The following is a 23,582-nucleotide window of genomic DNA, read 5'->3' on the forward strand; positions in this document are numbered from 1 at the left end:
CATCATCTAAAAATTTCTTCATAAAACATACAATGACCAGACATGGTTCTAGGATGGGTGACCCCCTGGGAAGTCCTCGTGTTGCACTCCTTTTTGCGCCCCGAGCGGCCAAAACCTCTCCCGTCGACCTCCGAGGCGATGGTTTTGGGCCTCGGAATTTGCCGTGACCGCTATGCAGTCAGTCTCGTGGGGCTCGGAGAGAGCTTTCCGGAATGGGGCCGCAATAGCGATTCCGAGTTCGTTCGAGAAAGTCCCGATGGTTTCGGCGCGCGCTTGCCGTGTCCGGTACGCGGTCGGCCTCGTGGGCATCGGAGGGATCCGACAATGGCGATTCCGAGATCGTTCGAGAGGTTTCGGGGCTCCGGTCGTCGATGCGCCGTCCGCGACGTGCACAAAGGCGAGGGACGACGCACACAAAACGAGTGCGATCATACCAGCACTAAAGCACCGGATCCCATCAGAACTCCGAAGTTAAGCGTGCTTGGGTCACCCATGGGAAGTCCTCGTGTTGCACTCCTTTTTGCGCCCCGAGCGGCCAAAACACTTACTTAAAACTCTCTTTTAAGCTTTTCAATTTTTCCAGCATTATGGCCAACAATAAATATGTCATTAACATATATATTGCAGGAGAATAATGAAATCATCATCTAAAAATTTCTTCATAAAACATACAATGACCAGACATTGTTCTAGGATGGGTGACCCCCTGGGAAGTCCTCGTGTTGCACTCCTTTTTGCGCCCCGAGCAGCCAAAACCTCTCCCGTCGACCTCCGAGGCGATGGTTTTGGGCCTCGGAATTTGCCGTGACCGCTACGCAGTCAGTCTCGTGGGGCTCGGAGAGAGCTTTCCGGAATGGGGCCGCAATAGCGATTCCGAGTTCGTTCGAGAAAGTCCCGATGGTTTCGGCGCGCGCTTGCCGTGTCCGGTACGTGGTCGGCCTCGTGGGCATCGGAGGGATCCGACAATGGCGATTCCGAGATCGTTCGAGAGGTTTCGGGGCTCCGGTCGTCGATGCGCCGTCCGCGACGTGCACAAAGGCGAGGGACGACGCACACAAAACGAGTGCGATCATACCAGCACTAAAGCACCGGATCCCATCAGAACTCCGAAGTTAAGCCTGCTTGGGCGAGAGTAGTACTAGGATGGGTGACCCCCTGGGAAGTCCTCGTGTTGCACTCCTTTTTGCGCCCCGAGCGGCCAAAAGACTTACTTAAAACTCTCTTTTAAGCTTTTCAATTTTTCCAGCATTATGGCCAACAATAAATATGTCATTAACATATATATAGCAGGAGAATAATGAAATCATCATCTAAAAATTTCTTCATAAAACATACAATGACCAGACATGGTTCTAGGATGGGTGACCCCCTGGGAAGTCCTCGTGTTGCACTCCTTTTTGCGCCCCGAGCGGCCAAAACCTCTCCCGTCGACCTCCGAGGCGATGGTTTTGGGCCTCGGAATTTGCCGTGACCGCTATGCAGTCAGTCTCGTGGGGCTCGGAGAGAGCTTTCCGGAATGGGGCCGCAATAGCGATTCCGAGGTCGTTCGAGAAAGTCCCGATGGTTTCGGCGCGCGCTTGCCGTGTCCGGTACGCGGTCGGCCTCGTGGGCATCGGAGGGATCCGACAATGGCGATTCCGAGATCGTTCGAGAGGTTTCGGGGCTCCGGTCGTCGATGCGCCGTCCGCGACGTGCACAAAGGCGAGGGACGACGCACACAAAACGAGTGCGATCATACCAGCACTAAAGCACCGGATCCCATCAGAACTCCGAAGTTAAGCGTGCTTGGGTCACCCATGGGAAGTCCTCGTGTTGCACTCCTTTTTGCGCCCCGAGCGGCCAAAACACTTACTTAAAACTCTCTTTTAAGCTTTTCAATTTTTCCAGCATTATGGCCAACAATAAATATGTCATTAACATATATATTGCAGGAGAATAATGAAATCATCATCTAAAAATTTCTTCATAAAACATACAATGACCAGACATGGTTCTAGGATGGGTGACCCCCTGGGAAGTCCTCGTGTTGCACTCCTTTTTGCGCCCCGAGCAGCCAAAACCTCTCCCGTCGACCTCCGAGGCGATGGTTTTGGGCCTCGGAATTTGCCGTGACCGCTACGCTGTCAGTCTCGTGGGGCTCGGAGAGAGCTTTCCGGAATGGGGCCGCAATAGCGATTCCGAGTTCGTTCGAGAAAGTCCCGATGGTTTCGGCGTGCGCTTGCCGTGTCCGGTACGCGGTCGGCCTCGTGGGCATCGGAGGGATCCGACAATGGCGATTCCGAGATCGTTCGAGAGGTTTCGGGGCTCCGGTCGTCGATGCGCCGTCCGCGACGTGCACAAAGGCGAGGGACGACGCACACAAAACGAGTGCGATCATACCAGCACTAAAGCACCGGATCCCATCAGAACTTCGAAGTTAAGCGTGCTTGGGTCACCCATGGGAAGTCCTCGTGTTGCACTCCTTTTTGCGCCCCGAGCGGCCAAAACACTTACTTAAAACTCTCTTTTAAGCTTTTCAATTTTTCCAGCATTATGGCCAACAATAAATATGTCATTAACATATATATAGCAGGAGAATAATGAAATCATCATCTAAAAATTTCTTCATAAAACATACAATGACCAGACATGGTTCTAGGATGGGTGACCCCCTGGGAAGTCCTCGTGTTGCACTCCTTTTTGCGCCCCGAGCGACCAAAACCTCTCCCGTCGACCTCCGAGGCGATGGTTTTGGGCCTCGGAATTTGCCGTGACCGCTACGCAGTCAGTCTCGTGGGGCTCGGAGAGAGCTTTCCGGAATGGGGCCGCAATAGCGATTTCGAGTTCGTTCGAGAAAGTCCCGATGGTTTCGGCGCGTGCTTGCCGTGTCCGGTATGCGGTCGGCCTCGTGGGCATCGGAGGGATCCGACAATGGCGATTCCGAGATCGTTCGAGAGGTTTCGTGGCTCCGGTCATCGATGCGCCGTCCGCGACGTGCACAAAGGCGAGGGACGACGCACACAAAACGAGTGCGATCATACCAGCAATAAAGCACCGGATCCCATCAGAACTCCGAAGTCAAGCGTGCTTGGGCGAGAGTAGTACTAGGATGGGTGACCCCCTGGGAAGTCCTCGTGTTGCACTCCTTTTTGCGCCCCGAGCGGCCAAAAGACTTACTTAAAACTCTCTTTTAAGCTTTTCAATTTTTCCAGCATTATGGCCAACAAAAAATATGTCATTAACATATATATAGCAGGAGAATAATGAAATCATCATCTAAAAATTTCTTCATAAAACATACAATGACCAGACATGGTTCTCGGATGGGTGACCCCCTGGGAAGTCCTCGTGTTGCACTCCTTTTTGCGCCCCGAGCGGCCAAAACCTCTCCCGTCGACCTCCGAGGCGATGGTTTTGGGCCTCGGAATTTGCCGTGACCGCTACGCAGTCAGTCTCGTGGGGCTCGGAGAGAGCTTTCCGGAATGGGGCCGCAATAGCGATTCCGAGTTCGTTCGAGAAAGTCCCGATGGTTTCGGCGCGCGCTTGCCGTGTCCGGTACGCGGTCGGCCTCGTGGGCATCGGAGGGATCCGACAATGGCGATTCCTAGATCGTTCGAGAGGTTTCGGGGCTCCGGTCGTCGATGCGCCGTCCGCGACGTGCACAAAGGCGAGGGACGACGCACACAAAACGAGTGCGATCATACCAGGACTAAAGCACCGGATCCCATCAGAACTCCGAAGTTAAGCGTGCTTGGGTCACCCATGGGAAGTCCTCGTGTTGCACTCCTTTTTGCGCCCCGAGAGGCCAAAACACTTACTTAAAACTCTCTTTTAAGCTTTTCAATTTTTCCAGCATTATGGCCAACAATAAATATGTCATTAACATATATATAGCAGGAGAATAATGAAATCATCATCTAAAAATTTCTTCATAAAACATACAATGACCAGACATGGTTCTAGGATGGGTGACCCCCTGGGAAGTCCTCGTGTTGCACTCCTTTTTGCGCCCCGAGCGGCCAAAACCTCTCCCGTCGACCTCCGAGGTGATGGTTTTGGGCCTCGGAATTTGCCGTGACCGCTAAGCAGTCAATCTCGTGGGGCTCGGAGAGAGCTTTCCGGAATGGGGCCGCAATAGCGATTCCGAGTTCGTTCGAGAAAGTCCCGATGGTTTCGGCGCGCGCTTGCCGTGTCCGGTACGCGGTCGGCCTCGTGGGCATCGGAGGGATCCGACAATGGCGATTCCGAGATCGTTCGAGAGGTTTCGGGGCTCCGGTCGTCGATGCGCCGTCCGCGACGTGCACAAAGGCGAGGGACGACGCACACAAAACGAGTGCGATCATACCAGCACTAAAGCACCGGATCCCATCAGAACTCCGAAGTTAAGCGTGCTTGGGCGAGAGTAGTACTAGGATTGGTGACCCCCTAGGAAGTCATCGTGTTGCACTCCTTTTTGCGCCCCGAGCGGCCAAAAGACTTACTTAAAACTCTCTTTTAAGCTTTTCAATTTTTCCAGCATTATGGCCAACAATAAATATGTCATTAACATATATATAGCAGGAGAATAATGAAATAATCATCTAAAAATTTCTTCATAAAACATACAATGACCAGACATGGTTCTAGGATGGGTGACCCCCTGGGAAGTCCTCGTGTTGCACTCCTTTTTGCGCCCCGAGCGGCCAAAACCTCTCCCGTCGACCTCCGAGGCGATGGTTTTGGGCCTCGGAATTTGCCGTGACCGCTACGCAGTCAGTCTCGTGGGGCTCGGAGAGAGCTTTCCGGAATGGGGCCGCAATAGCGATTCCGAGTTCGTTCGAGAAAGTCCCGATGGTTTCGGCGCGCGCTTGCCGTGTCCGGTACGCGGTCGGCCTCGTGGGCATCGGAGGGATCCGACAATGGCGATTCCGAGATCGTTCGAGAGGTTTCGGGGCTCCGGTCGTCGATGCGCCGTCCGCGACGTGCACAAAGGCGAGGGACGAAGCACACAAAACGAGTGCGATCATACCAGCACTAAAGCACCGGATCCCATCAGAACTCCGAAGTTAAGCCTGCTTGGGCGAGAGTAGTACTAGGATGGGTGACCCCCTGGGAAGTCCTCGTGTTGCACTCCTTTTTGCGCCCCGAGCGGCCAAAAGACTTACTTAAAACTCTCTTTTAAGCTTTTCAATTTTTCCAGCATTATGGCCAACAATAAATATGTCATTAACATATATATAGCAGGAGAATAATGAAATCATCATCTAAAAATTTCTTCATAAAACATACAATGACCAGACATGGTTCTAGGATGGGTGACCCCCTGGGAAGTCCTCGTGTTGCACTACTTTTTGCGCCCCGAGCGGCCAAAACCTCTCCCGTCGACCTCCGAGGCGATGGTTTTGGGCCTCGGAATTTGCCGTGACCGCTATGCAGTCAGTCTCGTGGGGCTCGGAGAGAGCTTTCCGGAATGGGGCCGCAATAGCGATTCCGAGTTCGTTCGAGAAAGTCCCGATGGTTTCGGCGCGCGCTTGCCGTGTCCGGTACGCGGTCGGCCTCGTGGGCATCGGAGGGATCCGACAATGGCGATTCCGAGATCGTTCGAGAGGTTTCGGGGCTCCGGTCGTCGATGCGCCGTCCGCGACGTGCACAAAGGCGAGGGACGACGCACACAAAACGAGTGCGATCATACCAGCACTAAAGCACCGGATCCCATCAGAACTCCGAAGTTAAGCGTGCTTGGGCGAGAGTAGTACTAGGATTGGTGACCCCCTAGGAAGTCATCGTGTTGCACTCCTTTTTGCGCCCCGAGCGGCCAAAAGACTTACTTAAAACTCTCTTTTAAGCTTTTCAATTTTTCCAGCATTATGGCCAACAATAAATATGTCATTAACATATATATAGCAGGAGAATAATGAAATAATCATCTAAAAATTTCTTCATAAAACATACAATGACCAGACATGGTTCTAGGATGGGTGACCCCCTGGGAAGTCCTCGTGTTGCACTCCTTTTTGCGCCCCGAGCGGCCAAAACCTCTCCCGTCGACCTCCGAGGCGATGGTTTTGGGCCTCGGAATTTGCCGTGACCGCTACGCAGTCAGTCTCGTGGGGCTCGGAGAGAGCTTTCCGGAATGGGGCCGCAATAGCGATTCCGAGTTCGTTCGAGAAAGTCCCGATGGTTTCGGCGCGCGCTTGCCGTGTCCGGTACGCGGTCGGCCTCGTGGGCATCGGAGGGATCCGACAATGGCGATTCCGAGATCGTTCGAGAGGTTTCGGGGCTCCGGTCGTCGATGCGCCGTCCGCGACGTGCACAAAGGCGAGGGACGAAGCACACAAAACGAGTGCGATCATACCAGCACTAAAGCACCGGATCCCATCAGAACTCCGAAGTTAAGCCTGCTTGGGCGAGAGTAGTACTAGGATGGGTGACCCCCTGGGAAGTCCTCGTGTTGCACTCCTTTTTGCGCCCCGAGCGGCCAAAAGACTTACTTAAAACTCTCTTTTAAGCTTTTCAATTTTTCCAGCATTATGGCCAACAATAAATATGTCGTTAACATATATATAGCAGGAGAATAATGAAATCATCATCTAAAAATTTCTTCATAAAACATACAATGACCAGACATGGTTCTAGGATGGGTGACCCCCTGGGAAGTCCTCGTGTTGCACTCCTTTTTGCGCCCCGAGCGGCCAAAACCTCTCCCGTCGACCTCCGAGGCGATGGTTTTGGGCCTCGGAATTTGCCGTGACCGCTATGCAGTCAGTCTCGTGGGGCTCGGAGAGAGCTTTCCGGAATGGGGCCGCAATAGCGATTCCGAGTTCGTTCGAGAAAGTCCCGATGGTTTCGGCGCGCGCTTGCCGTGTCCGGTACGCGGTCGGCCTCGTGGGCATCGGAGGGATCCGACAATGGCGATTCCGAGATCGTTCGAGAGGTTTCGGGGCTCCGGTCGTCGATGCGCCGTCCGCGACGTGCACAAAGGCGAGGGACGACGCACACAAAACGAGTGCGATCATACCAGCACTAAAGCACCGGATCCCATCAGAACTCCGAAGTTAAGCGTGCTTGGGTCACCCATGGGAAGTCCTCGTGTTGCACTCCTTTTTGCGCCCCGAGCGGCCAAAACACTTACTTAAAACTCTCTTTTAAGCTTTTCAATTTTTCCAGCATTATGGCCAACAATAAATATGTCATTAACATATATATACCAGGAGAATAATGAAATCATCATCTAAAAATTTCTTCATAAAACATACAATGACCAGACATGGTTCTAGGATGGGTGACCCCCTGGGAAGTCCTCGTGTTGCACTCCTTTTTGCGCCCCGAGCGGCCAAAACCTCTCCCGTCGACCTCCGAGGCGATGGTTCTGGGCCTCGGAATTTGCCGTGACCGCTAAGCAGTCAATCTCGTGGGGCTCGGAGAGAGCTTTCCGGAATGGGGCCGCAATAGCGATTCCGAGTTCGTTCGAGAAAGTCCCGATGGTTTCGGCGCGCGCTTGCCGTGTCCGGTACGCGGTCGGCCTCGTGGGCATCGGAGGGATCCGACAATGGCGATTCCGAGATCGTTCGAGAGGTTTCGGGGCTCCGGTCGTCGATGCGCCGTCCGCGACGTGCACAAAGGCGAGGGACGACGCACACAAAACGAGTGCGATCATACCAGCACTAAAGCACCGGATCCCATCAGAACTCCGAAGTTAAGCGTGCTTGGGTCACCCATGGGAAGTCCTCGTGTTGCACTCCTTTTTGCGCCCCGAGCGGCCAAAACACTTACTTAAAACTCTCTTTTAAGCTTTTCAATTTTTCCAGCATTATGGCCAACAATAAATATGTCATTAACATATATATTGCAGGAGAATAATGAAATCATCATCTAAAAATTTCTTCATAAAACATACAATGACCAGACATTGTTCTAGGATGGGTGACCCCCTGGGAAGTCCTCGTGTTGCACTCCTTTTTGCGCCCCGAGCAGCCAAAACCTCTCCCGTCGACCTCCGAGGCGATGGTTTTGGGCCTCGGAATTTGCCGTGACCGCTACGCAGTCAGTCTCGTGGGGCTCGGAGAGAGCTTCCGGAATGGGGCCGCAATAGCGATTCCGAGTTCGTTCGAGAAAGTCCCGATGGTTTCGGCGCGCGCTTGCCGTGTCCGCTACGTGGTCGGCCTCGTGGGCATCGGAGGGATCCGACAATGGCGATTCCGAGATCGTTCGAGAGGTTTCGGGGCTCCGGTCGTCGATGCGCCGTCCGCGACGTGCACAAAGGCGAGGGACGACGCACACAAAACGAGTGCGATCATACCAGCACTAAAGCACCGGATCCCATCAGAACTCCGAAGTTAAGCCTGCTTGGGCGAGAGTAGTACTAGGATGGGTGACCCCCTGGGAAGTCCTCGTGTTGCACTCCTTTTTGCGCCCCGAGCGGCCAAAAGACATACTTAAAACTCTCTTTTAAGCTTTTCAATTTTTCCAGCATTATGGCCAACAATAAATATGTCATTAACATATATATAGCAGGAGAATAATGAAATCATCATCTAAAAATTTCTTCATAAAACATACAATGACCAGACATGGTTCTAGGATGGGTGACCCCCTGGGAAGTCCTCGTGTTGCACTCCTTTTTGCGCCCCGAGCGGCCAAAACCTCTCCCGTCGACCTCCGAGGCGATGGTTTTGGGCCTCGGAATTTGCCGTGACCGCTATGCAGTCAGTCTCGTGGGGCTCGGAGAGAGCTTTCCGGAATGGGGCCGCAATAGCGATTCCGAGTTCGTTCGAGAAAGTCCCGATGGTTTCGGCGCGCGCTTGCCGTGTCCGGTACGCGGTCGGCCTCGTGGGCATCGGAGGGATCCGACAATGGCGATTCCGAGATCGTTCGAGAGGTTTCGGGGCTCCGGTCGTCGATGCGCCGTCCGCGACGTGCACAAAGGCGAGGGACGACGCACACAAAACGAGTGCGATCATACCAGCACTAAAGCACCGGATCCCATCAGAACTCCGAAGTTAAGCATGCTTGGGTCACCCATGGGAAGTCCTCGTGTTGCACTCCTTTTTGCGCCCCGAGCGGCCAAAACACTTACTTAAAACTCTCTTTTAAGCTTTTCAATTTTTCCAGCATTATGGCCAACAATAAATATGTCATTAACATATATATTGCAGGAGAATAATGAAATCATCATCTAAAAATTTCTTCATAAAACATACAATGACCAGACATGGTTCTAGGATGGGTGACCCCCTGGGAAGTCCTCGTGTTGCACTCCTTTTTGCGCCCCGAGCGACCAAAACCTCTCCCGTCGACCTCCGAGGCGATGGTTTTGGGCCTCGGAATTTGCCGTGACCGCTACGCAGTCAGTCTCGTGGGGCTCGGAGAGAGCTTTCCGGAATGGGGCCGCAATAGCGATTCCGAGTTCGTTCGAGAAAGTCCCGATGGTTTCGGCGCGCGCTTGCCGTGTCCGGTACGCGGTCGGCCTCGTGGGCATCGGAGGGATCCGACAATGGCGATTCCGAGATCGTTCGAGAGGTTTTGGGGCTCCGGTCGTCGATGCGCCGTCCGCGACGTGCACAAAGGCGAGGGACGACGCACACAAAACGAGTGCGATCATACCAGCACTAAAGCACCGGATCCCATCAGAACTCCGAAGTTAAGCCTGCTTGGGCGAGAGTAGTACTAGGATTGGTGACCCCCTAGGAAGTCATCGTGTTGCACTCCTTTTTGCGCCCCGAGCGGCCAAAACACTTACTTAAAACTCTCTTTTAAGCTTTTCAATTTTTCCAGCATTATGGCCAACAATAAATATGTCATTAACATATATATAGCAGGAGAATAATGAAATCATCATCTAAAAATTTCTTCATAAAACATACAATGACCAGACATGGTTCTAGGATGGGTGACCCCCTGGGAAGTCCTCGTGTTGCACTCCTTTTTGCGCCCCGAGCGGCCAAAACCTCTCCCGTCGACCTCCGAGGCGATGGTTTTGGGCCTCGGAATTTGCCGTGACCGCTACGCAGTCAATCTCGTGGGGCTCGGAGAGAGCTTTCCGGAATGGGGCCGCAATAGCGATTCCGAGTTCGTTCGAGAAAGTCCCGATGGTTTCGGCGCGCGCTTGCCGTGTCCGGTACGCGGTCGGCCTCGTGGGCATCGGAGGGATCCGACAATGGCGATTCCGAGATCGTTCGAGAGGTTTCGGGGCTCCGGTCGTCGATGCGCCGTCCGCGACATGCACAAAGGCGAGGGACGACGCACACAAAACGAGTGCGATCATACCAGCACTAAAGCACCGGATCCCATCAGAACTCCGAAGTTAAGCGTGCTTGGGTCACCCATGGGAAGTCCTCGTGTTGCACTCCTTTTTGCGCCCCGAGCGGCCAAAACACTTACTTAAAACTCTCTTTTAAGCTTTTCAATTTTTCCAGCATTATGGCCAACAATAAATATGTCATTAACATATATATTGCAGGAGAATAATGAAATCATCATCTAAAAATTTCTTCATAAAACATACAATGACCAGACATGGTTCTAGGATGGGTGACCCCCTGGGAAGTCCTCGTGTTGCACTCCTTTTTGCGCCCCGAGCGACCAAAACCTCTCCCGTCGACCTCCGAGGCGATGGTTTTGGGCCTCGGAATTTGCCGTGACCGCTACGCAGTCAGTCTCGTGGGGCTCGGAGAGAGCTTTCCGGAATGGGGCCGCAATAGCGATTCCGAGTTCGTTCGAGAAAGTCCCGATGGTTTCGGCGCGCGCTTGCCGTGTCCGGTACGCGGTCGGCCTCGTGGGCATCGGAGGGATCCGACAATGGCGATTCCGAGATCGTTCGAGAGGTTTCGGGGCTCCGGTCGTCGATGCGCCGTCCGCGACGTGCACAAAGGCGAGGGACGACGCACACAAAACGAGTGCGATCATACCAGCACTAAAGCACCGGATCCCATCAGAACTCCGAAGTTAAGCGTGCTTGGGCGAGAGTAGTACTAGGATTGGTGACCCCCTAGGAAGTCATCGTGTTGCACTCCTTTTTGCGCCCCGAGCGGCCAAAAGACTTACTTAAAACTCTCTTTTAAGCTTTTCAATTTTTCCAGCATTATGGCCAACAATAAATATGTCATTAACATATATATAGCAGGAGAATAATGAAATAATCATCTAAAAATTTCTTCATAAAACATACAATGACCAGACATGGTTCTAGGATGGGTGACCCCCTGGGAAGTCCTCGTGTTGCACTCCTTTTTGCGCCCCGAGCGGCCAAAACCTCTCCCGTCGACCTCCGAGGCGATGGTTTTGGGCCTCGGAATTTGCCGTGACCGCTACGCAGTCAGTCTCGTGGGGCTCGGAGAGAGCTTTCCGGAATGGGGCCGCAATAGCGATTCCGAGTTCGTTCGAGAAAGTCCCGATGGTTTCGGCGCGCGCTTGCCGTGTCCGGTACGCGGTCGGCCTCGTGGGCATCGGAGGGATCCGACAATGGCGATTCCGAGATCGTTCGAGAGGTTTCGGGGCTCCGGTCGTCGATGCGCCGTCCGCGACGTGCACAAAGGCGAGGGACGAAGCACACAAAACGAGTGCGATCATACCAGCACTAAAGCACCGGATCCCATCAGAACTCCGAAGTTAAGCCTGCTTGGGCGAGAGTAGTACTAGGATGGGTGACCCCCTGGGAAGTCCTCGTGTTGCACTCCTTTTTGCGCCCCGAGCGGCCAAAAGACTTACTTAAAACTCTCTTTTAAGCTTTTCAATTTTTCCAGCATTATGGCCAACAATAAATATGTCGTTAACATATATATAGCAGGAGAATAATGAAATCATCATCTAAAAATTTCTTCATAAAACATACAATGACCAGACATGGTTCTAGGATGGGTGACCCCCTGGGAAGTCCTCGTGTTGCACTCCTTTTTGCGCCCCGAGCGGCCAAAACCTCTCCCGTCGACCTCCGAGGCGATGGTTTTGGGCCTCGGAATTTGCCGTGACCGCTATGCAGTCAGTCTCGTGGGGCTCGGAGAGAGCTTTCCGGAATGGGGCCGCAATAGCGATTCCGAGTTCGTTCGAGAAAGTCCCGATGGTTTCGGCGCGCGCTTGCCGTGTCCGGTACGCGGTCGGCCTCGTGGGCATCGGAGGGATCCGACAATGGCGATTCCGAGATCGTTCGAGAGGTTTCGGGGCTCCGGTCGTCGATGCGCCGTCCGCGACGTGCACAAAGGCGAGGGACGACGCACACAAAACGAGTGCGATCATACCAGCACTAAAGCACCGGATCCCATCAGAACTCCGAAGTTAAGCGTGCTTGGGTCACCCATGGGAAGTCCTCGTGTTGCACTCCTTTTTGCGCCCCGAGCGGCCAAAACACTTACTTAAAACTCTCTTTTAAGCTTTTCAATTTTTCCAGCATTATGGCCAACAATAAATATGTCATTAACATATATATAGCAGGAGAATAATGAAATCATCATCTAAAAATTTCTTCATAAAACATACAATGACCAGACATGGTTCTAGGATGGGTGACCCCCTGGGAAGTCCTCGTGTTGCACTCCTTTTTGCGCCCCGAGCGGCCAAAACCTCTCCCGTCGACCTCCGAGGCGATGGTTCTGGGCCTCGGAATTTGCCGTGACCGCTAAGCAGTCAATCTCGTGGGGCTCGGAGAGAGCTTTCCGGAATGGGGCCGCAATAGCGATTCCGAGTTCGTTCGAGAAAGTCCCGATGGTTTCGGCGCGCGCTTGCCGTGTCCGGTACGCGGTCGGCCTCGTGGGCATCGGAGGGATCCGACAATGGCGATTCCGAGATCGTTCGAGAGGTTTCGGGGCTCCGGTCGTCGATGCGCCGTCCGCGACGTGCACAAAGGCGAGGGACGACGCACACAAAACGAGTGCGATCATACCAGCACTAAAGCACCGGATCCCATCAGAACTCCGAAGTTAAGCGTGCTTGGGTCACCCATGGGAAGTCCTCGTGTTGCACTCCTTTTTGCGCCCCGAGCGGCCAAAACACTTACTTAAAACTCTCTTTTAAGCTTTTCAATTTTTCCAGCATTATGGCCAACAATAAATATGTCATTAACATATATATTGCAGGAGAATAATGAAATCATCATCTAAAAATTTCTTCATAAAACATACAATGACCAGACATTGTTCTAGGATGGGTGACCCCCTGGGAAGTCCTCGTGTTGCACTCCTTTTTGCGCCCCGAGCAGCCAAAACCTCTCCCGTCGACCTCCGAGGCGATGGTTTTGGGCCTCGGAATTTGCCGTGACCGCTACGCAGTCAGTCTCGTGGGGCTCGGAGAGAGCTTCCGGAATGGGGCCGCAATAGCGATTCCGAGTTCGTTCGAGAAAGTCCCGATGGTTTCGGCGCGCGCTTGCCGTGTCCGCTACGTGGTCGGCCTCGTGGGCATCGGAGGGATCCGACAATGGCGATTCCGAGATCGTTCGAGAGGTTTCGGGGCTCCGGTCGTCGATGCGCCGTCCGCGACGTGCACAAAGGCGAGGGACGACGCACACAAAACGAGTGCGATCATACCAGCACTAAAGCACCGGATCCCATCAGAACTCCGAAGTTAAGCCTGCTTGGGCGAGAGTAGTACTAGGATGGGTGACCCCCTGGGAAGTCCTCGTGTTGCACTCCTTTTTGCGCCCCGAGCGGCCAAAAGACATACTTAAAACTCTCTTTTAAGCTTTTCAATTTTTCCAGCATTATGGCCAACAATAAATATGTCATTAACATATATATAGCAGGAGAATAATGAAATCATCATCTAAAAATTTCTTCATAAAACATACAATGACCAGACATGGTTCTAGGATGGGTGACCCCCTGGGAAGTCCTCGTGTTGCACTCCTTTTTGCGCCCCGAGCGGCCAAAACCTCTCCCGTCGACCTCCGAGGCGATGGTTTTGGGCCTCGGAATTTGCCGTGACCGCTATGCAGTCAGTCTCGTGGGGCTCGGAGAGAGCTTTCCGGAATGGGGCCGCAATAGCGATTCCGAGTTCGTTCGAGAAAGTCCCGATGGTTTCGGCGCGCGCTTGCCGTGTCCGGTACGCGGTCGGCCTCGTGGGCATCGGAGGGATCCGACAATGGCGATTCCGAGATCGTTCGAGAGGTTTCGGGGCTCCGGTCGTCGATGCGCCGTCCGCGACGTGCACAAAGGCGAGGGACGACGCACACAAAACGAGTGCGATCATACCAGCACTAAAGCACCGGATCCCATCAGAACTCCGAAGTTAAGCGTGCTTGGGTCACCCATGGGAAGTCCTCGTGTTGCACTCCTTTTTGCGCCCCGAGCGGCCAAAACACTTACTTAAAACTCTCTTTTAAGCTTTTCAATTTTTCCAGCATTATGGCCAACAATAAATATGTCATTAACATATATATTGCAGGAGAATAATGAAATCATCATCTAAAAATTTCTTCATAAAACATACAATGACCAGACATGGTTCTAGGATGGGTGACCCCCTGGGAAGTCCTCGTGTTGCACTCCTTTTTGCGCCCCGAGCGACCAAAACCTCTCCCGTCGACCTCCGAGGCGATGGTTTTGGGCCTCGGAATTTGCCGTGACCGCTACGCAGTCAGTCTCGTGGGGCTCGGAGAGAGCTTTCCGGAATGGGGCCGCAATAGCGATTCCGAGTTCGTTCGAGAAAGTCCCGATGGTTTCGGCGCGCGCTTGCCGTGTCCGGTACGCGGTCGGCCTCGTGGGCATCGGAGGGATCCGACAATGGCGATTCCGAGATCGTTCGAGAGGTTTCGGGGCTCCGGTCGTCGATGCGCCGTCCGCGACGTGCACAAAGGCGAGGGACGACGCACACAAAACGAGTGCGATCATACCAGCACTAAAGCACCGGATCCCATCAGAACTCCGAAGTTAAGCCTGCTTGGGCGAGAGTAGTACTAGGATTGGTGACCCCCTAGGAAGTCATCGTGTTGCACTCCTTTTTGCGCCCCGAGCGGCCAAAACACTTACTTAAAACTCTCTTTTAAGCTTTTCAATTTTTCCAGCATTATGGCCAACAATAAATATGTCATTAACATATATATAGCAGGAGAATAATGAAATCATCATCTAAAAATTTCTTCATAAAACATACAATGACCAGACATGGTTCTAGGATGGGTGACCCCCTGGGAAGTCCTCGTGTTGCACTCCTTTTTGCGCCCCGAGCGGCCAAAACCTCTCCCGTCGACCTCCGAGGCGATGGTTTTGGGCCTCGGAATTTGCCGTGACCGCTACGCAGTCAATCTCGTGGGGCTCGGAGAGAGCTTTCCGGAATGGGGCCGCAATAGCGATTCCGAGTTCGTTCGAGAAAGTCCCGATGGTTTCGGCGCGCGCTTGCCGTGTCCGGTACGCGGTCGGCCTCGTGGGCATCGGAGGGATCCGACAATGGCGATTCCGAGATCGTTCGAGAGGTTTCGGGGCTCCGGTCGTCGATGCGCCGTCCGCGACATGCACAAAGGCGAGGGACGACGCACACAAAACGAGTGCGATCATACCAGCACTAAAGCACCGGATCCCATCAGAACTCCGAAGTTAAGCGTGCTTGGGTCACCCATGGGAAGTCCTCGTGTTGCACTCCTTTTTGCGCCCCGAGCGGCCAAAACACTTACTTAAAACTCTCTTTTAAGCTTTTCAATTTTTCCAGCATTATGGCCAACAATAAATATGTCATTAACATATATATTGCAGGAGAATAATGAAATCATCATCTAAAAATTTCTTCATAAAACATACAATGACCAGACATGGTTCTAGGATGGGTGACCCCCTGGGAAGTCCTCGTGTTGCACTCCTTTTTGCGCCCCGAGCGACCAAAACCTCTCCCGTCGACCTCCGAGGCGATGGTTTTGGGCCTCGGAATTTGCCGTGACCGCTACGCAGTCAGTCTCGTGGGGCTCGGAGAGAGCTTTCCGGAATGGGGCCGCAATAGCGATTCCGAGTTCGTTCGAGAAAGTCCCGATGGTTTCGGCGCGCGCTTGCCGTGTCCGGTACGCGGTCGGCCTCGTGGGCATCGGAGGGATCCGACAATGGCGATTCCGAGATCGTTCGAGAGGTTTCGGGGCTCCGGTCGTCGATGCGCCGTCCGCGACGTGCACAAAGGCGAGGGACGACGCACACAAAACGAGTGCGATCATACCAGCACTAAAGCACCGGATCCCATCAGAACTCCGAAGTTAAGCGTGCTTGGGCGAGAGTAGTACTAGGATTGGTGACCCCCTAGGAAGTCATCGTGTTGCACTCCTTTTTGCGCCCCGAGCGGCCAAAAGACTTACTTAAAACTCTCTTTTAAGCTTTTCAATTTTTCCAGCATTATGGCCAACAATAAATATGTCATTAACATATATATAGCAGGAGAATAATGAAATAATCATCTAAAAATTTCTTCATAAAACATACAATGACCAGACATGGTTCTAGGATGGGTGACCCCCTGGGAAGTCCTCGTGTTGCACTCCTTTTTGCGCCCCGAGCGGCCAAAACCTCTCCCGTCGACCTCCGAGGCGATGGTTTTGGGCCTCGGAATTTGCCGTGACCGCTACGCAGTCAGTCTCGTGGGGCTCGGAGAGAGCTTTCCGGAATGGGGCCGCAATAGCGATTCCGAGTTCGTTCGAGAAAGTCCCGATGGTTTCGGCGCGCGCTTGCCGTGTCCGGTACGCGGTCGGCCTCGTGGGCATCGGAGGGATCCGACAATGGCGATTCCGAGATCGTTCGAGAGGTTTCGGGGCTCCGGTCGTCGATGCGCCGTCCGCGACGTGCACAAAGGCGAGGGACGAAGCACACAAAACGAGTGCGATCATACCAGCACTAAAGCACCGGATCCCATCAGAACTCCGAAGTTAAGCCTGCTTGGGCGAGAGTAGTACTAGGATGGGTGACCCCCTGGGAAGTCCTCGTGTTGCACTCCTTTTTGCGCCCCGAGCGGCCAAAAGACTTACTTAAAACTCTCTTTTAAGCTTTTCAATTTTTCCAGCATTATGGCCAACAATAAATATGTCATTAACATATATATAGCAGGAGAATAATGAAATCATCATCTAAAAATTTCTTCATAAAACATACAATGACCAGACATGGTTCTAGGATGGGTGACCCCCTGGGAAGTCCTCGTGTTGCACTCTTTTTTGCGCCCCGAGCGGCCAAAACCTCTCCCGTCGACCTCCGAGGCGATGGTTTTGGGCCTCGGAATTTGCCGTGACCGCTATGCAGTCAGTCTCGTGGGGCTCGGAGAGAGCTTTCCGGAATGGGGCCGCAATAGCGATTCCGAGTTCGTTCGAGAAAGTCCCGATGGTTTCGGCGCGCGCTTGCCGTGTCCGGTACGCGGTCGGCCTCGTGGGCATCGGAGGGATCCGACAATGGCGATTCCGAGATCGTTCGAGAGGTTTCGGGGCTCCGGTCGTCGATGCGCCGTCCGCGACGTGCACAAAGGCGAGGGACGTCGCACACAAAACGAGTGCGATCATACCAGCACTAAAGCACCGGATCCCATCAGAACTCCGAAGTTAAGCGTGCTTGGGTCACCCATGGGAAGTCCTCGTGTTGCACTCCTTTTTGCGCCCCGAGCGGCCAAAACACTTACTTAAAACTCTCTTTTAAGCTTTTCAATTTTTCCAGCATTATGGCCAACAATAAATATGTCATTAACATATATATAGCAGGAGAATAATGAAATCATCATCTAAAAATTTCTTCATAAAACATACAATGACCAGACATGGTTCTAGGATGGGTGACCCCCTGGGAAGTCCTCGTGTTGCACTCCTTTTTGCGCCCCGAGCGGCCAAAACCTCTCCCGTCGACCTCCGAGGCGATGGTTCTGGGCCTCGGAATTTGCCGTGACCGCTACGCAGTCAATCTCGTGGGGCTCGGAGAGAGCTTTCCGGAATGGGGCCGCAATAGCGATTCCGAGTTCGTTCGAGAAAGTCCCGATGGTTTCGGCGCGCGCTTGCCGTTTCCGGTACGCGGTCGGCCTCGTGGGCATCGGAGGGATCCGACAATGGCGATTCCGAGATCGTTCGAGAGGTTTCGGGGCTCCGGTCGTCGATGCGCCGTCCGCGACGTGCACAAAGGCGAGGGACGACGCACACAAAACGAGTGCGATCATACCAGCACTAAAGCACCGGATCCCATCAGAACTCCGAAGTTAAGCGTGCTTGGGTCACCCATGGGAAGTCCTCGTGTTGCACTCCTTTTTGCGCCCCGAGCGGCCAAAACACTTACTTAAAACTCTCTTTTAAGCTTTTCAATTTTTCCAGCATTATGGCCAACAATAAATATGTCATTAACATATATATTGCAGGAGAATAATGAAATCATCATCTAAAAATTTCTTCATAAAACATACAATGACCAGACATTGTTCTAGGATGGGTGACCCCCTGGGAAGTCCTCGTGTTGCACTCCTTTTTGCGCCCCGAGCAGCCAAAACCTCTCCCGTCGACCTCCGAGGCGATGGTTTTGGGCCTCGGAATTTGCCGTGACCGCTACGCAGTCAGTCTCGTGGGGCTCGGAGAGAGCTTCCGGAATGGGGCCGCAATAGCGATTCCGAGTTCGTTCGAGAAAGTCCCGATGGTTTCGGCGCGCGCTTGCCGTGTCCGCTACGTGGTCGGCCTCGTGGGCATCGGAGGGATCCGACAATGGCGATTCCGAGATCGTTCGAGAGGTTTCGGGGCTCCGGTCGTCGATGCGCCGTCCGCGACGTGCACAAAGGCGAGGGACGACGCACACAAAACGAGTGCGATCATACCAGCACTAAAGCACCGGATCCCATCAGAACTCCGAAGTTAAGCCTGCTTGGGCGAGAGTAGTACTAGGATGGGTGACCCCTTGGTAAGTCCTCGTGTTGCACTCCTTTTTGCGCCCCGAGCGGCCAAAAGACTTACTTAAAACTCTCTTTTAAGCTTTTCAATTTTTCCAGCATTATGGCCAACAATAAATATGTCATTAACATATATATAGCAGGAGAATAATGAAATCATCATCTAAAAATTTCTTCATAAAACATACAATGACCAGACATGGTTCTAGGATGGGTGACCCCCTGGGAAGTCCTCGTGTTGCACTCCTTTTTGCGCCCCGAGCGGCCAAAACCTCTCCCGTCGACCTCCGAGGCGATGGTTTTGGGCCTCGGAATTTGCCGTGACCGCTATGCAGTCAGTCTCGTGGGGCTCGGAGAGAGCTTTCCGGAATGGGGCCGCAATAGCGATTCCGAGTTCGTTCGAGAAAGTCCCGATGGTTTCGGCGCGCGCTTGCCGTGTCCGGTACGCGGTCGGCCTCGTGGGCATCGGAGGGATCCGACAATGGCGATTCCGAGATCGTTCGAGAGGTTTCGGGGCTCCGGTCGTCGATGCGCCGTCCGCGACGTGCACAAAGGCGAGGGACGACGCACACAAAACGAGTGCGATCATACCAGCACTAAAGCACCGGATCCCATCAGAACTCCGAAGTTAAGCGTGCTTGGGTCACCCATGGGAAGTCCTCGTGTTGCACTCCTTTTTGCGCCCCGAGCGGCCAAAACACTTACTTAAAACTCTCTTTTAAGCTTTTCAATTTTTCCAGCATTATGGCCAACAATAAATATGTCATTAACATATATATTGCAGGAGAATAATGAAATCATCATCTAAAAATTTCTTCATAAAACATACAATGACCAGACATGGTTCTAGGATGGGTGACCCCCTGGGAAGTCCTCGTGTTGCACTCCTTTTTGCGCCCCGAGCGACCAAAACCTCTCCCGTCGACCTCCGAGGCGATGGTTTTGGGCCTCGGAATTTGCCGTGACCGCTACGCAGTCAGTCTCGTGGGGCTCGGAGAGAGCTTTCCGGAATGGGGCCGCAATAGCGATTCCGAGTTCGTTCGAGAAAGTCCCGATGGTTTCGGCGCGCGCTTGCCGTGTCCGGTACGCGGTCGGCCTCGTGGGCATCGGAGGGATCCGACAATGGCGATTCCGAGATCGTTCGAGAGGTTTCGGGGCTCCGGTCGTCGATGCGCCGTCCGCGACGTGCACAAAGGCGAGGGACGACGCACACAAAACGAGTGCGATCATACCAGCACTAAAGCACCGGATCCCATCAGAACTCCGAAGTTAAGCCTGCTTGGGCGAGAGTAGTACTAGGATTGGTGACCCCCTAGGAAGTCATCGTGTTGCACTCCTTTTTGCGCCCCGAGCGGCCAAAACACTTACTTAAAACTCTCTTTTAAGCTTTTCAATTTTTCCAGCATTATGGCCAACAATAAATATGTCATTAACATATATATAGCAGGAGAATAATGAAATCATCATCTAAAAATTTCTTCATAAAACATACAATGACCAGACATGGTTCTAGGATGGGTGACCCCCTGGGAAGTCCTCGTGTTGCACTCCTTTTTGCGCCCCGAGCGGCCAAAACCTCTCCCGTCGACCTCCGAGGCGATGGTTTTGGGCCTCGGAATTTGCCGTGACCGCTACGCAGTCAATCTCGTGGGGATCGGAGAGAGCTTTCCGGAATGGGGCCGCAATAGCGATTCCGAGTTCGTTCGAGAAAGACCCGATGGTTTCGGCGCGCGCTTGCCGTGTCCGGTACGCGGTCGGCCTCGTGGGCATCGGAGGGATCCGACAATGGCGATTCCGAGATCGTTCGAGAGGTTTCGGGGCTCCGGTCGTCGATGCGCCGTCCGCGACGTGCACAAAGGCGAGGGACGACGCACACAAAACGAGTGCGATCATACCAGCACTAAAGCACCGGATCCCATCAGAACTCCGAAGTTAAGCGTGCTTGGGTCACCCATGGGAAGTCCTCGTGTTGCACTCCTTTTTGCGCCCCGAGCGGCCAAAACACTTACTTAAAACTCTCTTTTAAGCTTTTCAATTTTTCCAGCATTATGGCCAACAATAAATATGTCATTAACATATATATTGCAGGAGAATAATGAAATCATCATCTAAAAATTTCTTCATAAAACATACAATGACCAGACATGGTTCTAGGATGGGTGACCCCCTGGGAAGTCCTCGTGTTGCACTCCTTTTTGCGCCCCGAGCGACCAAAACCTCTCCCATCGACCTCCGAGGCGATGGTTTTGGGCCTCGGAATTTGCCGTGACCGCTACGCAGTCAGTCTCGTGGGGCTCGGAGAGAGCTTTCCGGAATGGGGCCGCAATAGCGATTCCGAGTTCGTTCGAGAAAGTCCCGATGGTTTCGGCGCGCGCTTGCCGTGTCCGGTACGCGGTCGGCCTCGTGGGCATCGGAGGGATCCGATAATGGCGATTCCGAGATCGTTCGAGAGGTTTCGGGGCTCCGGTCGTCGATGCGCCGTCCGCGACGTGCACAAAGGCGAGGGACGACGCACACAAAACGAGTGCGATCGTACCAGCACTAAAGCACCGGATCCCATCAGAACTCCGAAGTTAAGCCTGCTTGGGCGAGAGTAGTACTAGGATTGGTGACCCCCTAGGAAGTCATCGTGTTGCACTCCTTTTTGCGCCCCGAGCGGCCAAAACACTTACTTAAAACTCTCTTTTAAGCTTTTCAATTTTTCCAGCATTATGGCCAACAATAAATATGTCATTAACATATATATAGCAGGAGAATAATGAAATCATCATCTAAAAATTTCTTCATAAAACATACAATGACCAGACATGGTTCTAGGATGGGTGACCCCCTGGGAAGTCCTCGTGTTGCACTCCTTTTTGCGCCCCGAGCGGCCAAAACCTCTCCCGTCGACCTCCGAGGCGATGGTTTTGGGCCTCGGAATTTGCCGTGACCGCTACGCAGTCAATCTCGTGGGGCTCGGAGAGAGCTTTCCGGAATGGGGCCGCAATAGCGATTCCGAGTTCGTTCGAGAAAGTCCCGATGGTTTCGGCGCGCGCTTGCCGTGTCCGGTACGCGGTCGGCCTCGTGGGCATCGGAGGGATCCGACAATGGCGATTCCGAGATCGTTCGAGAGGTTTCGGGGCTCCGGTCGTCGATGCGCCGTCCGCGACGTGCACAAAGGCGAGGGACGACGCACACAAAACGAGTGCGATCATACCAGCACTAAAGCACCGGATCCCATCAGAACTCCGAAGTTAAGCGTGCTTGGGCGAGAGTAGTACTAGGATTGGTGACCCCCTAGGAAGTCATCGTGTTGCACTCCTTTTTGCGCCCCGAGCGGCCAAAAGACTTACTTAAAACTCTCTTTTAAGCTTTTCAATTTTTCCAGCATTATGGCCAACAATAAATATGTCATTAACATATATATAGCAGGAGAATAATGAAATAATCATCTAAAAATTTCGTCATAAAACATACAATGACCAGACATGGTTCTAGGATGGGTGACCCCCTGGGAAGTCCTCGTGTTGCACTCCTTTTTGCGCCCCGAGCGGCCAAAACCTCTCCCGTCGACCTCCGAGGCGATGGTTTTGGGCCTCGGAATTTGCCGTGACCACTACGCAGTCAGTCTCGTGGGGCTCGGAGAGAGCTTTCCGGAATGGGGCCGCAATAGCGATTCCGAGTTCGTTCGAGAAAGTCCCGATGGTTTCGGCGCGCGCTTGCCGTGTCCGGTACGCGGTCGGCCTCGTGGGCATCGGAGGGATCCGACAATGGCGATTCCGAGATCGTTCGAGAGGTTTCGGGGCTCCGGTCGTCGATGCGCCGTCCGCGACGTGCACAAAGGCGAGGGACGACGCACACAAAACGAGTGCGATCATACCAGCACTAAAGCACCGGATCCCATCAGAACTCCGAAGTTAAGCCTGCTTGGGCGAGAGTAGTACTAGGATGGGTGACCCCCTGGGAAGTCCTTGTGTTGCACTCCTTTTTGCGCCCCGAGCGGCCAAAAGACTTACTTAAAACTCTCTTTTAAGCTTTTCAATTTTTCCAGCATTATGGCCAACAATAAATATGTCATTAACATATATATAGCAGGAGAATAATGAAATCATCATCTAAAAATTTCTTCATAAAACATACAATGACCAGACATGGTTCTAGGATGGGTGACCCCCTGGGAAGTCCTCGTGTTGCACTCCTTTTTGCGCCCCGAGCGGCCAAAACCTCTCCCGTCGACCTCCGAGGCGATGGTTTTGGGCCTCGGAATTTGCCGTGACCACTACGCAGTCAGTCTCGTGGGGCTCGGAGAGAGCTTTCCGGAATGGGGCCGCAATAGCGATTCCGAGTTCGTTCGAGAAAGTCCCGATGGTTTCGGCGCACGCTTGCCGTGTCCGGTACGCGGTCGGCCTCGTGGGCATCGGAGGGATCCGACAATGGCGATTCCGAGATCGTTCGAGAGGTTTCGGGGCTCCGGTCGTCGATGCGCCGTCCGCGATGTGAACAAAGGCGAGGGACGACGCACACAAAACGAGTGCGATCATACCAGCACTAAAGCACCGGATCCCATCAGAACTCCGAAGTTAAGCCTGCTTGGGCGAGAGTAGTACTAGGATGGGTGACCCCCTGGGAAGTCCTCGTGTTGCACTCCTTTTCGCGCCCCGAGCGGCCAAAAGACTTACTTAAAACTCTCTTTTAAGCTTTTCAATTTTTCCAGCATTATGGCAAACAATAAATATGTCATTAACATATATATAGCAGGAGAATAATGAAATCATCATCTAAAAATTTCTTCATAAAACATACAATGACCAGACATGGTTCTAGGATGGGTGACCCCCTGG

The 23,582-nt window shown here is 53.0% G+C and overlaps 20 non-coding genes and 13 pseudogenes across 20 annotated transcripts; all 33 read left to right on the top strand.

Annotated features, from left to right (window-relative positions):
- The first annotated feature begins 420 nt into the window (after positions 1-420).
- LOC135591825 (5S ribosomal RNA) lies at positions 421-517 on the top strand (annotated as a pseudogene).
- A 544-nt stretch (positions 518-1,061) lies between these two features.
- LOC135590784 (5S ribosomal RNA) lies at positions 1,062-1,180 on the top strand. The gene has a single exon (XR_010478190.1). It is a non-coding gene; the product is annotated as a 5S ribosomal RNA (ribosomal RNA).
- Positions 1,181-1,724: 544 nt separating this feature from the next.
- On the top strand, positions 1,725-1,821 carry LOC135591827 (5S ribosomal RNA; annotated as a pseudogene).
- Positions 1,822-3,006: 1,185 nt separating this feature from the next.
- On the top strand, positions 3,007-3,125 carry LOC135592080 (5S ribosomal RNA). Its single transcript, XR_010478846.1, has one exon. It is a non-coding gene; the product is annotated as a 5S ribosomal RNA (ribosomal RNA).
- A 1,185-nt stretch (positions 3,126-4,310) lies between these two features.
- On the top strand, positions 4,311-4,429 carry LOC135590230 (5S ribosomal RNA). The gene has a single exon (XR_010477636.1). It is a non-coding gene; the product is annotated as a 5S ribosomal RNA (ribosomal RNA).
- Positions 4,430-4,973: 544 nt separating this feature from the next.
- Positions 4,974-5,092, top strand: LOC135590798 (5S ribosomal RNA). The gene has a single exon (XR_010478204.1). It is a non-coding gene; the product is annotated as a 5S ribosomal RNA (ribosomal RNA).
- Positions 5,093-5,636: 544 nt separating this feature from the next.
- Positions 5,637-5,755, top strand: LOC135590231 (5S ribosomal RNA). Its single transcript, XR_010477637.1, has one exon. It is a non-coding gene; the product is annotated as a 5S ribosomal RNA (ribosomal RNA).
- Positions 5,756-6,299: 544 nt separating this feature from the next.
- On the top strand, positions 6,300-6,418 carry LOC135590810 (5S ribosomal RNA). Its single transcript, XR_010478216.1, has one exon. It is a non-coding gene; the product is annotated as a 5S ribosomal RNA (ribosomal RNA).
- Positions 6,419-6,962: 544 nt separating this feature from the next.
- On the top strand, positions 6,963-7,059 carry LOC135591829 (5S ribosomal RNA; annotated as a pseudogene).
- A 544-nt stretch (positions 7,060-7,603) lies between these two features.
- Positions 7,604-7,700, top strand: LOC135591830 (5S ribosomal RNA; annotated as a pseudogene).
- Positions 7,701-8,243: 543 nt separating this feature from the next.
- Positions 8,244-8,362, top strand: LOC135590822 (5S ribosomal RNA). The gene has a single exon (XR_010478228.1). It is a non-coding gene; the product is annotated as a 5S ribosomal RNA (ribosomal RNA).
- Positions 8,363-9,547: 1,185 nt separating this feature from the next.
- LOC135590721 (5S ribosomal RNA) lies at positions 9,548-9,666 on the top strand. Its single transcript, XR_010478128.1, has one exon. It is a non-coding gene; the product is annotated as a 5S ribosomal RNA (ribosomal RNA).
- Positions 9,667-10,210: 544 nt separating this feature from the next.
- Positions 10,211-10,307, top strand: LOC135591831 (5S ribosomal RNA; annotated as a pseudogene).
- Positions 10,308-10,851: 544 nt separating this feature from the next.
- Positions 10,852-10,970, top strand: LOC135590232 (5S ribosomal RNA). Its single transcript, XR_010477638.1, has one exon. It is a non-coding gene; the product is annotated as a 5S ribosomal RNA (ribosomal RNA).
- A 544-nt stretch (positions 10,971-11,514) lies between these two features.
- Positions 11,515-11,633, top strand: LOC135590834 (5S ribosomal RNA). Its single transcript, XR_010478240.1, has one exon. It is a non-coding gene; the product is annotated as a 5S ribosomal RNA (ribosomal RNA).
- Positions 11,634-12,177: 544 nt separating this feature from the next.
- Positions 12,178-12,274, top strand: LOC135591832 (5S ribosomal RNA; annotated as a pseudogene).
- A 544-nt stretch (positions 12,275-12,818) lies between these two features.
- On the top strand, positions 12,819-12,915 carry LOC135591833 (5S ribosomal RNA; annotated as a pseudogene).
- Positions 12,916-13,458: 543 nt separating this feature from the next.
- LOC135590847 (5S ribosomal RNA) lies at positions 13,459-13,577 on the top strand. The gene has a single exon (XR_010478252.1). It is a non-coding gene; the product is annotated as a 5S ribosomal RNA (ribosomal RNA).
- A 544-nt stretch (positions 13,578-14,121) lies between these two features.
- Positions 14,122-14,218, top strand: LOC135591834 (5S ribosomal RNA; annotated as a pseudogene).
- A 544-nt stretch (positions 14,219-14,762) lies between these two features.
- Positions 14,763-14,881, top strand: LOC135590722 (5S ribosomal RNA). Its single transcript, XR_010478129.1, has one exon. It is a non-coding gene; the product is annotated as a 5S ribosomal RNA (ribosomal RNA).
- A 544-nt stretch (positions 14,882-15,425) lies between these two features.
- Positions 15,426-15,522, top strand: LOC135591835 (5S ribosomal RNA; annotated as a pseudogene).
- A 544-nt stretch (positions 15,523-16,066) lies between these two features.
- Positions 16,067-16,185, top strand: LOC135590234 (5S ribosomal RNA). The gene has a single exon (XR_010477640.1). It is a non-coding gene; the product is annotated as a 5S ribosomal RNA (ribosomal RNA).
- Positions 16,186-16,729: 544 nt separating this feature from the next.
- LOC135590860 (5S ribosomal RNA) lies at positions 16,730-16,848 on the top strand. The gene has a single exon (XR_010478263.1). It is a non-coding gene; the product is annotated as a 5S ribosomal RNA (ribosomal RNA).
- A 544-nt stretch (positions 16,849-17,392) lies between these two features.
- LOC135591836 (5S ribosomal RNA) lies at positions 17,393-17,489 on the top strand (annotated as a pseudogene).
- Positions 17,490-18,033: 544 nt separating this feature from the next.
- Positions 18,034-18,130, top strand: LOC135591837 (5S ribosomal RNA; annotated as a pseudogene).
- A 543-nt stretch (positions 18,131-18,673) lies between these two features.
- Positions 18,674-18,792, top strand: LOC135589897 (5S ribosomal RNA). Its single transcript, XR_010477304.1, has one exon. It is a non-coding gene; the product is annotated as a 5S ribosomal RNA (ribosomal RNA).
- A 544-nt stretch (positions 18,793-19,336) lies between these two features.
- On the top strand, positions 19,337-19,433 carry LOC135591840 (5S ribosomal RNA; annotated as a pseudogene).
- A 544-nt stretch (positions 19,434-19,977) lies between these two features.
- On the top strand, positions 19,978-20,096 carry LOC135590724 (5S ribosomal RNA). Its single transcript, XR_010478131.1, has one exon. It is a non-coding gene; the product is annotated as a 5S ribosomal RNA (ribosomal RNA).
- Positions 20,097-20,640: 544 nt separating this feature from the next.
- LOC135591841 (5S ribosomal RNA) lies at positions 20,641-20,737 on the top strand (annotated as a pseudogene).
- Positions 20,738-21,281: 544 nt separating this feature from the next.
- Positions 21,282-21,400, top strand: LOC135590904 (5S ribosomal RNA). The gene has a single exon (XR_010478307.1). It is a non-coding gene; the product is annotated as a 5S ribosomal RNA (ribosomal RNA).
- A 544-nt stretch (positions 21,401-21,944) lies between these two features.
- LOC135590235 (5S ribosomal RNA) lies at positions 21,945-22,063 on the top strand. The gene has a single exon (XR_010477642.1). It is a non-coding gene; the product is annotated as a 5S ribosomal RNA (ribosomal RNA).
- Positions 22,064-22,607: 544 nt separating this feature from the next.
- On the top strand, positions 22,608-22,726 carry LOC135592101 (5S ribosomal RNA). Its single transcript, XR_010478867.1, has one exon. It is a non-coding gene; the product is annotated as a 5S ribosomal RNA (ribosomal RNA).
- A 544-nt stretch (positions 22,727-23,270) lies between these two features.
- On the top strand, positions 23,271-23,389 carry LOC135590872 (5S ribosomal RNA). The gene has a single exon (XR_010478275.1). It is a non-coding gene; the product is annotated as a 5S ribosomal RNA (ribosomal RNA).
- Positions 23,390-23,582: the final 193 nt, after the last annotated feature.

The sequence above is a fragment of the Musa acuminata genome, chromosome BXJ1-8 (assembly GCF_036884655.1).
Source record: "Musa acuminata AAA Group cultivar baxijiao chromosome BXJ1-8, Cavendish_Baxijiao_AAA, whole genome shotgun sequence".
In the NCBI taxonomy this organism is placed as follows: domain Eukaryota; kingdom Viridiplantae; phylum Streptophyta; class Magnoliopsida; order Zingiberales; family Musaceae; genus Musa; species Musa acuminata.